Source organism: Pituophis catenifer, unplaced genomic scaffold, assembly GCF_029215685.1.
Source record: "Pituophis catenifer annectens isolate HBS135680 unplaced genomic scaffold, rPitCat1.0.hap2 SCAF_2, whole genome shotgun sequence".
Taxonomy (NCBI): Eukaryota; Metazoa; Chordata; class Lepidosauria; order Squamata; family Colubridae; genus Pituophis; species Pituophis catenifer.
In genome coordinates, this window is record NW_027256882.1 from 4,995,694 (window position 1) to 5,010,533 (window position 14,840).

The following is a 14,840-nucleotide window of genomic DNA, read 5'->3' on the forward strand; positions in this document are numbered from 1 at the left end:
CGATATAGTCAGCTGGTGCCATCGCTGACTATTGGGGGCGAATCATTGGCCCCCACGGAAAGGGCTCGCAACTTGGGCGTCCTCCTGGATTCACGGCTGTCTTTAGAAGAGCACTTGACGGCCGTGACCGGGAGGATTTTTCATCAGGTTCGCCTGATCCGCCAGTTGCGTCCCTTTCTGGATCGGGACTCTCTACACACAGTCACTCACGCCCTCGTCACCTCTCGTCTGGACTATTGTAATGCTGTCTACATGGGGCTCCCCTTGAGATCCACTCGGAGGCTCCAACTGGCGCAGAGTATGGCCGCGTAGGTGGTTATGGGAGCGACGTGGAGTTCCCATGTAACACCTCTCCTGCGCGAGCTGCACTGGCTCCCGGTGGTCTTCCGGGTGCATTTCAAGGTGTTGGTTACCACCTTTAAAGCACTCCATGGCTTAGGACCTGGTTATCTATGGGACCGCCTGCTACCACCAATAGCCTCCCACCGGCCAGTACGCTCCCATAGAGAGGGGCTCCTCCGGGTGCCGTCGGCCAAACAATGTCGACTGGCGGCCCCTAGGGGGAGAGCCTTCTCTGTGGGGGCACCTACCATCTGGAACGAGCTCCCCCCGGAGATACGGAGGATCCCGGATCTGCGCACCTTCCGTCGCACGCTTAAGACTTTTTTATTTAATCAAGCTGGCCTGGCCTAAATCTTCTCACCTTTTTAAATGTAAATTTTGTTTTGAAATTATGGGGTATTTTAAATTTGTTCAGCCAAATTATTTAATTCGTTTTTATTTTATTTTAAATTTTTGTATTTATGTGTTTTATCTTGTGGCTGTTCACCGCCCTGAGTCCTTCGGGAGAAGGGCGGTATAGAAATTTAATAAAATAAAATAAAATAATAAATAATATTGCATATTGCCCCCAACAATCTGGGTCCTCATTTTACCCACCTCGGAAGGAAGGAAGGCTGAGTCAACCGTGAGCCGGTGAGATTTGATCTGCTGATCTGCTGAACTAGCAGTCAGCTGAAGTAGCTGCAGTACTGCACTCTAACCACTGCGCCACCTCGGCTCTTGGGGGAGGGCTGGAACCGTTCCTAAGTGAACTGCCGTAACTCAGGGATTACCTGTACCCTAGGATGCTCTGAGTGACATTGCATGAGGCCTTTGTTCTTAAATTGGATTGGGAGAATGCTCTTCCATGGGTTGAGTGTGAAAGTTCTGTTCTCACATAATTTTGGAGGTTTCAGAGGACAATTGACAAGACACTTCTCTCACATCACCTCCAGAGGACACAAAAGCACACTTCTTTCTTTTCAGTCTCCAGAGATAAGTTCAAATAGAAATGGAAAAATAGAGATAAGAAATGGCAGAGAAAGCATCTAAGCCAGTGGGTCTCAACCTTCCTAATGCCGCGACCCTTTAATACAGTTCCTCAAGTTGTGGTGACTCCCAACCATAACATTATTCCTAAAACCATTGAAAATATGTGTTTTCCGATGGTCTTAGGCGACCCCTGTGAAAGGGTCATTCGACCCCCAAAGGGGTCCCAACCCACAGGTTGAGAACCACTGATCTAAGGAAAGAGACATTAACTCTTTCCTTCCTTTGAGTACGAGAAGATCCTTTCCTTCTCCCTCCCAGGAGATGATATCTGATTAGTGGTTTTTTAATAAAAAAGCTAACTATCATCTGTCTTCTTGAACTCTCTGATTTGGGAAAAGAAAACTCTTACCGAGGGAGACCACGTTCCTATGGTTTTCAAGCATGACTTCCGAATGCAGCGCTTTCTGGTCAGGATCCAGCTGAGACCATTCCTCTTCAGAGAAAGACACAGCCACCTCCTCAAAGGACACAAGACTCCCCTGAACATGGAAAAAACAGAACAGGAGGATTTGCAAGATCTGTTCATCTTCATGAATGATTTAGACAAGGGGATTGAAGGGGAACTCATCAAATTTGCAGACAAGACCAAATTGACAGGAATAACAACAGACAATAACAAAGAAAAGCTCAAGATATACAAGAATCGACGGATTGGGCCCCATCAAACAAAACGAAATCAACAGTGAGAAATGTAAGGTTCTACATTTAGGAAAGAAAAACCAAATGCACTGGCATAGAATAGGTGATACCTGGCTCAACACTAGTAAGTGCGACACTGATCTTTGAGTCCTAGTGGACAATCACTTAAACATGAGTCAGCAGTTGCTAGAGTTGCAAAAAACAAAAACAAAAAAACTAACAGAATCATAGGCTGCATTAAGAGGGACAGAATCAAGATGACATGAAGTGTTAGTACCACTTTAAAAGGCCTTGGGAAGACCACACTTGGAATATTGCATCCAGGTTTGGTTGTCAGATGTAAAAAATATCTTGAGACTCTAGAAAGAATGCAGAGAAGAGCAATAAAAATTATTAGTGGACTGGAAACTAAAACATATAAAGAACGGTTGCTGGAATTGGGTATGTCTAGTTTCATGAAAAATAGGACTAGGGCAGTGACGGTTAACTTTTCTTCCTTGGGTGCCAAAGGCACGTGCGCGATAATGCAGGCGCGTGGCCACACGCATAATGGAATGTCCCCCATTGCGGGGGCCATCCCCCCACACATGCACGTGTGAACCTCCCTGCTGCTTGCCGCCCTCTGCATTCACCCCCCACCCCTGCGTGCTCCCTTTTGGGCCTAGCAGGCCTCCCTGAAGCCTCTGGAGGCCGGAAAGAGATTCCTGGAGCCTCCAGGAGGACGAAAACGGCCCATTTCTGGACTTCCAATAGGCCTGTATTTCACCCTCCCCAGGCTCCGGAGGCTTTCCTGGAGCCTCCAGGAGGGCTAAAACAGCCTCCCCCAGCCCTCCTGAAACTGGAAACGGCCCATTTCTGAACTTCCAGAAGGCTGTTTTTCGCCCTCCACAGGCTCCACACGAGCCCTGTCTGTGAAGTTTCCGAAAGATGCCCTAATTAATTCATGAGCCACGAGCCAAACTTCACAAGAAATAGTCATTTATTAAGAGCACCATTTTGGCAATATTTGGATGCAGTTAGAACTAATCCTATGTAGATTTACATTCCCCTATGACCCTCTCACTCCCCTCCTCCCTGGCCATGTTCATAAATCACATTCTCCAATTAACCACTTTGGCTGGCTGTGAAACCCAAAACTCTTCTACTGATTGCGGTAGAAAAGCATCTGTGGAATGTAGTTTCAGTTAGAGAAATCAATCAGCTCAATCAGTTCTCCCTCCCTCCTGCTCATGGCAACTTGAAAGCTTTGCAAGTTGACATTCGGCTCCCCTCACTTCCCAAGGGCGACCTGTGCAAAGCAAAAAAAATTTGAATACAGATGTAGAGTTTAGGGACGCGACCCACCACCCGGCTTGTTTGGATTTTCCGTGTGAAATTTGGCTATAAGGCGATCAGCCTGAATGTTTCGACTCTTTACCCAAGATGCCTCTGATAAGGGGTAACCCTTCCACTTGATTAAATATTGTCTCCTGTGCCACCTCAAATTGAGGATTTTCTGCACCTCATAATGGGTCTGGCCCCCTATGACCACGGGGTTCGGGGGCTTCGGGTAGTGGCCTCAGGGTTGATCTGACCACGGGTTTTAAGAGGCTACAATGGAATACCGGGTGTATCTTCCCTAGCAGTCGGGGCAATTTCAATTGCACCGTGACCGGGTTGATTATCTTTACTATGGGAAATGGTCCCATAAACTTTGCCCCCATTTCTTGCTAGGGAGTTTTAACCCCAAATATTTTGTGGAGAGGTAAACTTTTTCCCCCAATTGAAATGGCCGTTGGGAGCTTGGTGGGTGGGATCTGCAAAGAGTCAAGGGTTAACTTTTCAGCACCCACCCCATCATGGGATCGAAACCCTACTGGCTTCTCCGCATCCCAAGGACACCCCCCTCCTGCGCTCAGCAGCCACTTCTACCATCTTTGCCGTCATGCGCCCAACCCGAGCCATCTGTTGCAAGCCAAGGAGAACGCGCGGCAACAACCACGTCCCTATCATGAAGTCCCCTCTCGACTTCGGACGGGTTTCGCAGTTGACCCTGAGCCAATGACAAGGAAGGAGCAGAAAGGCGGCTGGCTGCCCCGCCCGCTGCTCCTTCTGCAGCTTGGCTCAGGGGGCGGTGCAGCAGTAGGCATGGTGGAGATCAGGCGATGGGTCCCACCGCAAACGGTGCGGCATCCCTGTCCGACTCCTGCCTCACCCGCCGAGCCGGGCTCTCCGGCCACTGTAGGGGGAGGTGGCGACGCCCACAGTCCAGGGGACACATGCAGCTGGCAGAGCAAGCCAAGAGGGTTTCTCAGCCCTGCTTTGACAGCGGCCATGTGGTCACCTGTACAGGCAGTCAATCCCCCCTACCCTCACTGGCTGCTGGTCTGCCAAAGCCCTGCCAGTTGCACCGGCTGGGCCAGTGGCTTCCGGCGACAGGACCCCAGGAAGGGCAGCGGAGGCCATGCGGTCGGAGGCCAAGGTGCCACCACCACCCACAGATAGCCCCCCCATGCCCCATTTTGGGCCTGGAAAGCCCCGTGCACCAAAACCTTGCCGGCACGAATGGTCTGCCGCCACCACTCCTCCTCCTGCCATCTCCAGGCAGCATCCAGCATGGCCGTTCATGCTGGCAAAGGCTGGTGCAACCCTCTCCTGCCACTTCTTCCAAGGGAGCATGACCGCTTCCCAGCCAGCGCACCTCTTATAGTTTACCGCACTCTCCTTCGGTCCTTCTGGGGGCAGCTCACTTGCCTGCCGGCAGCATCTCCTTCTCCTGGATTGCCAAGGGTGAGGGGGCACACCGGAACTCAGAAGAGGGAAAAGAGCAGAGCTACTGGCTAAGCAGGGGCTTCTCTGTCTCCCCGCCCGAGTGGCTCCAAACCTCCGGTGGTGAGGGAGGGAAGCCCCAGGCTGCTATTCCTGCTGCCTGAAGAACCACCGTTGCCAGGGGCGAGGGGTGGCGGCAGCAAGGACAGGCAGGCTGGGGCTTTCCCCCCCACCCCGCCGGAGGCTTGGGGCCACGCCAGAAACCTGTTCGGGTGGGGAGACAGGGAAGCTCTCAGCTCCAGTGGCAGGAGCAGCCAGCGGTGTAGAGAGGATGGCGGCAGGCTGTGGCAGCAGGTTGTTTGTGCCGGTGAATAGGCAGCGGCGGCTCCTCATTCTCCTGCCAGCCTTGAGCTCCGGGCAGCATCCAGCCAGCCATGCCTGGCAGCCCTCTGCAGCAGCCCACGTGGATCCCAGGCACCACAGCTTCAGGGCCTTCCGTCGCGGTGTCGGTGACAGGGCAGGCAGGCGGGTGACGTAGAGCAACTGGGGCAGTGCTCCTTGCTGGCAAGGGAGTGGATTTCCCGGGCCACGCATGTGCACTGTCCAGCTAGTTGTCTGTTTACTGGTATGCATGCGTGCACGTTAATCAGCTGGCTGGCTGATCTTCCAGTTTCTGGCACTGCCGCAAACATGAAAGATAAAATGATCATCATGCACGCATGTGCAGTAGTAACCAGAAGATTAGCAGGCCAATGCGCATGCGTGCGCCAGTAACCTGGAAGAGGAATGGGCGACGCTGCGCATGCCAGGTGAAATGGCTCTGCGTGCCACTTCAGGCATGCATGCCATAGGTTCACCATCACGGACCTAGGAGAACAAGATAACCAGAGGAAGCTATGCTGGCTGACAGGAACTTAAACCTGCTACTCTGCTCTCCATGTTGTGGAAGAACACAAAAATAATCCAGTCCAAACAAGGGGTGGGGGGAATAGAAGGAGGGAGCCCTCTGCACACCCACTTCACTTCCTGAAGGAAGAAGACCAATCTAATCACTTTTCTCTTTCTTACCTGATTTGGAGAGTCAATCGCTGTTTGATCCCCATCAGAACAACCAGAAAGCTTCATTCTTTGTTTCTCTGTAAGGAATAAATAATTTCAACATGCATAATTAACAAAATAGGTGGAGCTATTCTATAGAAGAGAAGAGAGAACAAAGTTAAGACAGATGGGCAATTGGAGGATCTTCCATTACCTCCTGAGATGTCCTGACTTGGATCTTCCCAAGGGATCCTCCTGAAAAAAAGCTCCTGAGGGGGATTTGATGGGTTCTTCTTTCCCTCAGGATCGCTGATCTCCACAGTGCAACACTTTCAATAGGAGGAAGGAAAAGAGAAGCAGAATTAATGTATGTCACACGACACAAAATGGATTCTTATATTCAGACCACAACCTCAAAGCCCCCAATATCCATCCGTGAGGTTGAGTGAGAAAACAAGGGAAGAATTGCCTAGAAGCATTGGTGAATTGCCACATATGATGAATGCCAGAGAAGTTTGGAAAGGAGGGGTGAAGTATTCAAGCACTTCCTCTATTCCCTTCTGAGCTCCCTAAAGTCTCTCACCTGCAACTGGACCTGCTCCTTCTGCTCCTCCGCCTGGCTCAGGAGGAGGCCTTCCGCCAGAGCCACCGCCTGGGAGCTGGTCTCTGCCCCACACTCCCGCACCCAGCCCTCCATCTCTGGGGGCAGAAGGAACAGGAGCTGCTCCACAACCACCAGGTCCAGCATCTGGGCTTTGGTGAGCTTTTCCGGTCTCAGCCATCGCCTGCAAAAGCCATGGAGTCTGCTGCAAAGTCCTCGGAGACCCTCAGCCTCCCGGTATTGGATGAAATTCCAGGGATGAACTTGTGAAGGGAGGATGGTTTCCTCCTCCAGGATCTCCTGCCCGGTTCTTGTCCAGAGCTTCCCCTCCTTCCCAGGCTGAGCAGCTGAAGGGCCTTTTCGGGCTCCCTCCTTTCCAAAAGGTTGTGTCTCCATCCTTTCTGTGTCCTGCAGAGCAACTCCAAATGGCTCCAAGAACTCTGGTGGGTCTCCAGATGCCTTTTCCTTCACGGGACCATTTCTGGTGCTGCAGGACTGATCCCTGCAAGGGATTCTGCTCTTTTTCTTCTCCCCCCAAGAGGAAAGTTTGCCTTGCAAAGACCACAAATGGCTTCCAGTTTCTGTATCTGAGATGGGAAGAAAAAGAAATGCCAAGAATTGGAAAGTGGAATTCAGCCACTGAGCGACCTTCCCCCAACTTGCCCGGAGCCCCAAGCGGCTCATCCCAGTGCAGGTCCCAGGTCCCCCCAGCAGGGCAGGGAAGGAGGCAGCTGGAGAGGCCGCCCCGCTTCTCTCCCTCCACTCGGACTCTTCCCAGGATCCGCGCCGCCTTCCCAGCATCCCCACTCCCCCCTGCAGGGAGAGGGCGGCAGGGGAACATGGGACCCGGGAAGAGCCCCCCTCACCCAAGGCACTTTTGGATGTCCCCCTGCTACTCTCCCGCAGCCTCTCCGCCTCCTCTGGGCCTCCAGGGGTTAAGGAGACCGAGTGCCGCGTCCTAGAGAGGCAAGGCTCCAATGGACCAATGGGGAAGTGCCTGATGTCCACTTCTCTTGGCGAGGCCGCCCCCTGGTGGACTTGGCGCAAACTGCCGGGATGGTAGAAAAGGCGGGAAAGAGGAGAGCGTCTGAGGGGAAGGGAGAGGGTGGGGATGATGGGCTTGGGAGTAGGAGGAAAGGCCTCTCAATGACTCCCTGGCAGACAAAGGTCTCGGCGTCTCCAGTGGTGGCTCTGTCTCCGTCTCCCTCTCCTTTCCTGTCCAGGAACCGTCTGTGGAGATGGAGAAAAAACTCTCCGGAGGATGTGAACTCTAGAACCCCTCTAGACTGGCACCCACCAATCAGGGACTTCTCAGACCATGTAATCACGCAAGTAGACGGGCCGTTTTTGGGCGCGACTTGACCTGCGCAGTTCAGTTGACTCGGCGCCTTCGCAGCAAGAGGTTGAGTTCTGTGTCTCTCCCGGGGGAACTCAATCTCAGCTCAATCTCTGGCCCTCCCACGCCTCTTTCGTTGCTGCGCATGCTTCTCCCTCCGACGCTGCCTAGGATCAAGCCAGGATTCATCATCCTCACTCCCTATCTGTTGTTGTTCTAATATTCTTTCCTCCTGGCATATCCCAGATTGTTCCTCTTGGCCTTCGGATGGAACCTGAGGCATTGCCAGGGAGGAGGGTCCTGGAGAGGGAGGCCTTGTCAGTTCCCCCCCATCACCTTCTGAGTCCTCCTCCTCTGTTAGGACAGGCTTGGGAGTCGGGGTCACAACACAAGATTAGGTTTACAACCCTTAATGCCTTTTTGGCGATGTTCGTACAGTGGGCTATGGCCCTTAGATCATTTGATGAGTACACCAAGGTCCTTGACAGAGTGAGAGTCATCTACAAGATCATGTCCACTTAGCTTGTATTTAGTGTTCTGATCCTTTTTGCCAATGTGTAAGACAGAGCATTGACATGCCCCACCTGGTCCCCCCGCTGGGTCTGGGTCTCCAGCATCACCTGGAGCTGGTAGGTCCAGTCTCCATTCTGGAGATCTTCCCCAAAGGCCACACCCTCCTTTTCCGGCCACCCATTCTTCAGCCACTGGACCTCAATGGGTAAAATCTCGTCGTGGTGCAGAGGAGGATGGTGTTGTGGGAAGTGGGGTCCATCTTGGTGGGGGAGATGGTGACAGTGGGCTTGGCTGGAGGGAAGGAAGAGAAGGAGGCACATGAGAGACCCAGAAGGAACACTAAGTTGGTTTCTTCAGATGCCACATGGGGCTGACCGTGTCCAGAGCCCTGGCAACCCTCTGATTCCAGGATGCACCAAGGCTTTGGCAGCAACATGCGAAGATCCTTGCTCATTGGTTCGGACTCCCAAGTTCCCTCTCACAATTACTGGGGTTTTTTTTTGAATTTTTTTAAAATTTATTTTAAACATAAAACATATCTTTTTAGAGCAAAAGTTTGATCCAGTATAAAATATGTATAGATTCCGAATTTCATCCATTACCATCTTAAAGAAGAAAAAAAGAAGAAAAAATAAAAAAATAAAATAAAGAAAAAAATTTTCTAAATCCAATTTTTCCATTCAATCTAACATCTTGTTCTAACATTTAACATTCTATTAAATATCACCCTAAATCTTAAATTCCAAATCTAAACAGCTTTTTATAATATTCATTTATCATTTTAACAATCAGTATTTCATATATTTCCCTTACTTCAAAGACCCAAATTCAATCAGTATTTCTTCAAAATTGCATCTAAAAACCAACGCAAAGTATTTTACTCCTCTCTTACAAACCGTTCAAGATCAATTCACTTTAAAATTTACTTCTAAGATATCTCCTTCACTCCTCCTAGGTTTATTTTTAACTGAATTACAGCTTGGTTAGCTGATTTCCAGGGATGCTTCCCTCCACTCCTAATCTTATTTAATGGCTGGATCACAGTTTGATTTTAACTGCTCTCCAACATTTTACTGTTTTTGAGCTAGGTTTCAAGTAATCTGTTTTTCCTGCCCAGGTGTAAAATCTTACTTTTCTCCACATTAAATTTCATTTTGTTGGATTCAACCTTGTCTCATTTGGATCAGAAAGGTAAAATATGCATACACATACAAATCTATAGAGACATGGTGGGTCAGTGGTTAGAATGCAGTACTACAGGCTAATTGTCCACTGCTCAGAGAGCGTGGTAAAACATTGTGGAGTGGTATGTAAATCTAAGTGGAATTGCTATTGCAATATAGTTTCTCCCGAGCGTGGATCCTTTTATGAGAAGATGACTATCCTAAGCAAAGCTCTTTCCACATTCCATGCATTTATATGGCTTCTCCCGTGTGGATGATCTTATGGGAAGTAAGTCCACTGCTCTGACTAAATGTCTTTCCATACTCCATGCATTTATGTGGCTTCTCTCCTGTGTGGATCATCTTATGGGAAATAAGACTACATCTATGAGCAAAGGTCTTTCCACACTCCATGCATTTATATGGCTTCTCCCCTGTGTGGATGATCTTATGGGAAGTAAATCCACCGCTCTGACTAAATGTCTTTCCACACTCCATGCATTTATATGGTTTCTCCCCTGTGTGGATCCTTTTATGGATAGTGAGTGTACTGGTATGAGGAAAGGTCTTTCCACACTCCATACGTTTATATGGCTTGTCTCCTGTGTGAATCTTTTTGTGTTTTCCAAGTTTACCATTCTCAGTAAATGTCTTTCCACACTCCATTCATTTATACGGCTTCTCCCTTGTGTGGATCATCTTATGGGAAGTAAGTGTACTGCTTTGAGCAAAGGTCTTTCCACACTCCATGCATTTAAATGGTTTCTCTCCTGTGTGGATCCTTTCATGGGAAGTAAGTCCATTGCTCAGAACAAAGGTCTTTCCACACTCCATGCATTTATATGGTTTCTCTCCTGTGTGGATCCTTTCATGGGAAGTAAGTCCACTGCTATGACTAAACGTCTTTCCACACTCCATGCATTTATATGGTTTCTCCCCTGTGTGGATCCTTTTATGGATAGTGAGTGTACTGGTATGAGGAAAGGTCTTTCCACATTCCATGCATTTATATGGTTTCTCCCCTGTGTGGATCCTTTTATGGGAAGTAAGCGTACTGCTACGAGCAAAGGTCTTTCCACATTCCATGCATTTATATGGTTTCTCCCCTGTGTGGATCATCTTATGGGAAGTAAGTGCACTGCTTTGAGCAAAAGTCTTTCCACATTCCATGCATTTATATGGTTTCTCCCCTGTGTGGATCATCTTATGGGAAGTAAGTGTACTGCTTTGAGCAAACGTCTTTCCACATTCTGTGCATTTAAATGGTGTCTCTCCCGAGTGGAGCATTTTGTGTCTTGTAAGTCGATAGTTCTCAGCAAAACTCTTTCCACACTCCATGCATTTATACGGCTTCTGCCCTGTGTGGATCATATTATGGGAAATAAGCTTACTTCTATGAGCAAAACTTTTTCCACACTCAATGCATTTATATGGTTTCTCCCCTGTGTGGATCATCTTATGGATAGTAAGTGAATTGCTATGAGCAAAGGTCTTTCCACAATGTATGCATTTATACGGCTTCTCCCCTGTGTGGATCATATTATGGGAAATAAGCTTACTTTTATGAGCAAAACTCTTTCCACACTCCATGCATTTATACGGCTTCTCCCCTGTGTGGATCATATTATGCAAAATAAGATTACGTTTTTCAGCAAAGGTCTTTCCACATTCCGTGCATTTATATGGTTTCTCCCCTGTGTGGAGCCTTTCATGGGAAGTAAGATGCCCGCTTGTTCTAAAACATTTTCCACATTCCAAACATTTATAAGGCTTCTTTTTTGTGTCAATTGCTTTTTGAGATGTAAGGAAGTTATTTCCAAGAATGAATGTCCCATTGTAATTTTTTCTGTTGTGTCTTCTTATAGCATCTTCTCCTTTGTTTTGCGTTACATCATGTTCATTTACTTGTACTTTAGCTTTGATTAGCTTCACACTTTTTGCAGTATATTTTTTCCTTTTTTTCTCTTGTTGGGCAAGAAAGTCTTGCATCGGTGCATCAGTGGAAGATGAGCTTTCATGTTTCCAATTCTTTGACTGGTTTCTCTCATGGCTTTCTAATTCCATTCGAATTCCAAACTTCTCCCTTCCATCTTTAGCATTGATCACTTGGAACAGTTCACAGGAATCTTGATTCTCCTGCCCATTATTACCTTCAAAGCAAAAGGGAAATGAAAATAAGGTTAGAGAAAAAGATCAAAGTGTAGAAAGTTAACTGAATTTCCTTCTGAATTTCTCCGAAATTCCATTAGGTTGTACGTTTGCATGCTTTCAGGGGTGTGATACAGATCTGATGATTTCTATATTCATGAGTCATGAAAGCTTTGAAAATATCTAGAAAACATCTCTTTCTTTACAATTAACTATTGTAATGTAATGTAAGATTGTGTGGGAAAATAGGAGGGGGGATATATTTAAGGGTTTGTATTTAAACAAAATAGCATTCTTCCGGTCGGTCAAGGTCAGGACGAATCTGCATCTGGAGAAGGAGTGGTTGGAGTGCTATCTCGAGATGGGACGGATGGAGATTGGTGTCATCCCTGGAAGCCATATTACCTTTGTGCCTTCAGGACCCAGGCCTGCCACAATCCTCCCGTGGGAAGTTGGAAGTTGGACTTACAGAGACCACTAGACAAGGGACGGAACACCAAGTAAGTAGTGGAGAGCCCCATCCAGCCTGTGGAATCGGAAGGAAGCCCAACTGGGGGTCTCGTCTCCCTCTCCAGAGGAAAGCAGCAGCAAGGATGACCCGATGTTGGGTGGAACCATCTGCCCTTTTGCCCTCAAGATTACCTTAACGGCCCCCGATGCCGGAGCCCAGGGGGAAGTGGAGGCAGTCATAGAGAGCAGCTGCACGCGATGCCTTATTAGCCCCCCAAATAGTTGAGCAATTAGACCTACGCATTTGCCCCCTACGGCAGCCCATTAGCTTCGAACAGGTAGACGGCTTCCTAATTGGTGGGCCCCGGCAGTGGTGAAATTTAAAATTTGTTACTACCAGTTCTGTGGGCGTGGCTTGGGGGGGCGAGGTAATGTGACTGGGTGGGCGTGGCCAAATATTTTTTTTTACTTTTAAAACCATTTTTTCTACAACCTCTTCGGCGAAGAGGTTGTAAAAAAATGCTTTCAAAAGGTTCTGACGATCCCAGCTGAGTTGACTGATCGGCAGAGGTTTTTTTTCTTTTAAAAGCCTCTGCCGATTAGGCAACTCAGCTTAGATCGTCAGAGGCTTTTAAAAGAAAAAAAGCCTCTGCCAATCAGGCAATTCAGCTTGGATTGTCAAAGGCTTTTAAAAGCATTTTTTCAGCCAAAGAGGTTGTAGAAAAAAATGCTTTAATTTTTTTTTTTAAAAAAACCTTCTTATGATTGCATGGGTCAGCTGGGCATGGGGGGGCAGCTACCGGTTCTCCAAACCACCCACCTTCGCTACCGGGTCTGGCGATCTGGTCCGAACTGGGAGCATTTCACCCCTGGGCCCCAGCCCCCAGACTCATGAAGCTTTTCAAGTTAGAACTGGGGTGCCACAAAGAGCTTCTCTGGTTCATAGCCGCCCCCAAAATGACAGACCCCATCATTTTGGGGCTCTCATGGCTCGATAGGTGGGGACCCACGATCTCCTGGGATGGTAGCCACAAGAAGATAGTCATTGGACTGGGCCTGTTGCCACTGATGGTGAGGTGAATTTTCCACCCCAGAGATCGTGACCCCGAAAGAAGGAATCCCTCCAGAAACTGCAGCCCTGGCCCAGGATGTCCAACCGGGCAGCCAGCAGGTGTCCAGAGAATATCGAGACTTGAGGTGGGGGGATGTTTAGCGAGGAGGGCTACAACTTCCTCCCTCCTCATCGGCCAACTGACTGCGTGATTGAATTTATACCAGGGGCAAAACTACCCAAGCCGAAGATGTGCTCAATGACTCCGACCGAAATGGAGGCGTTAAGGAAGTACATAGACACAAATCTAGCGCGAGGATTCATAGAGCCCACAAAATCCAAAGTGGCGGCCCCTGAACTTTTAAAAGAGAAGGACGGTGGGCTCTGCGTGGATTTTCATGAAATGAACACTATGTGCGTGGGGAACACCTACCCCCTCCCCCTCATGAAAGACATGCTCAATCACCTGTTGAAGGGCAAGGTATTCACCAAGCTGGACTTGAGGGAAGCCTACTACCATATAAAGATTAGGAAGGGGGATGAGTGGAAAACCGCATTCAACTGCCCGCTTAGCAGCTTCCAGATCAAAGTGATGCCATTTGGACTTCAGCCCCCCCCCCACCCTTCTGCAGTCTTCATCCAGTTTATTAACAAGACTCTGCATCAGCACCTATACAAGGAGGTTCTGGTGTACTCGGACGATATTCTCATATTCAGCAAAATGCTGGAAGAGTACATAAAGCTTGTCCGATAGGTGCTGAAGAAACTACTCGCCGCCAAGCTCTATGCCATCAAAGTGCGAGTTTCACAAGACTTCGCTAGACTACCTAGGCTACCAAATTTCTAGTGAAGGCATAGAGATGGACCCAGGCAAAGTTAAAGCTGTTTTGGATTTGCAACCCCCATGCACCCAAAAACAACTCCAGAGCTTCCTGGGGTTTGCCAACTTCTATAGGCAGTTCATCCCAGCTTTTGCTGAGGTGGCGCTACCCCTAACTGAACTGTTAAAAATGGGGTCCCCACCAACGAAGGCAAAGCCAACGCAGCCCATTGCCTGGACGATGGAGTGCCAGAGAGCTTTCGAAAACCTAGAGGCTGTTTACCCAAGAACCAATCCTGCAGCACCCAGACCCAGAGCAGCAATTCATCATCCAAGCCAATGCCAGCGTTGTGGCCGTAGCTGCCATGCTCATCCAAAGGAACACCAAAGGACAACTGTTGCCCTGCGCCTACGGATCCAAAAAACTCAATGATACGGAGAGGCGGTGGGCCATTTGGGAAAAGGAAGCTTATGCAGTTCGATGGGCTTTGCTCTCTTGGAGACACTTCCTGGAAGGCGGAAAGGTGCCTTTCGAGGTCTGGACTGACCACAAAAACCTCGAGGCCCTAAAGATCCCCCCGGAAATTGTCCCCCAAGTAAGTCCTCAATACTTCAGACGTGTCAAATTCAAACTGAAGTACATACCGGCAGGAAAAAACATTGGCGGACACGCTGTCAAGGAAACCTCAATTCGATAGCCACTGAGAGGAAGTGGCCCATGCCATAATCCCTCCCCCTTTGCAGCTGGCCGCCCAAGTCACCACCAGGAGCCAGGCTAGGCGACCACCTAATCCCGGCCGAGATGGATGGATAGCCAAACTAAAACCTGTGCTACTCGCAGTCTATGACAACCAAGGCGTCCTCACTCTGAAGGAGGGACTGGCGTGGAAGGGATCCAAATTGTATTTTCCAGCCAGCCTAAGACTCGAGGTACTCCAATGGAGCCACGACTCCAAACA

General features: G+C 48.9%; 1 protein-coding gene and 1 pseudogene across 1 annotated transcript in view; one reads left to right on the plus strand and one right to left on the minus strand.

Annotated features, from left to right (window-relative positions):
• The window catches only part of LOC139311661 (zinc finger protein 208-like), a 51,097-nt pseudogene extending 39,594 nt beyond the window's left edge, over window positions 1-11,503 (minus strand).
• LOC139311676 (uncharacterized) overlaps window positions 1-14,840 on the plus strand; it is a 396,884-nt gene that overhangs the window by 220,161 nt on the left and 161,883 nt on the right.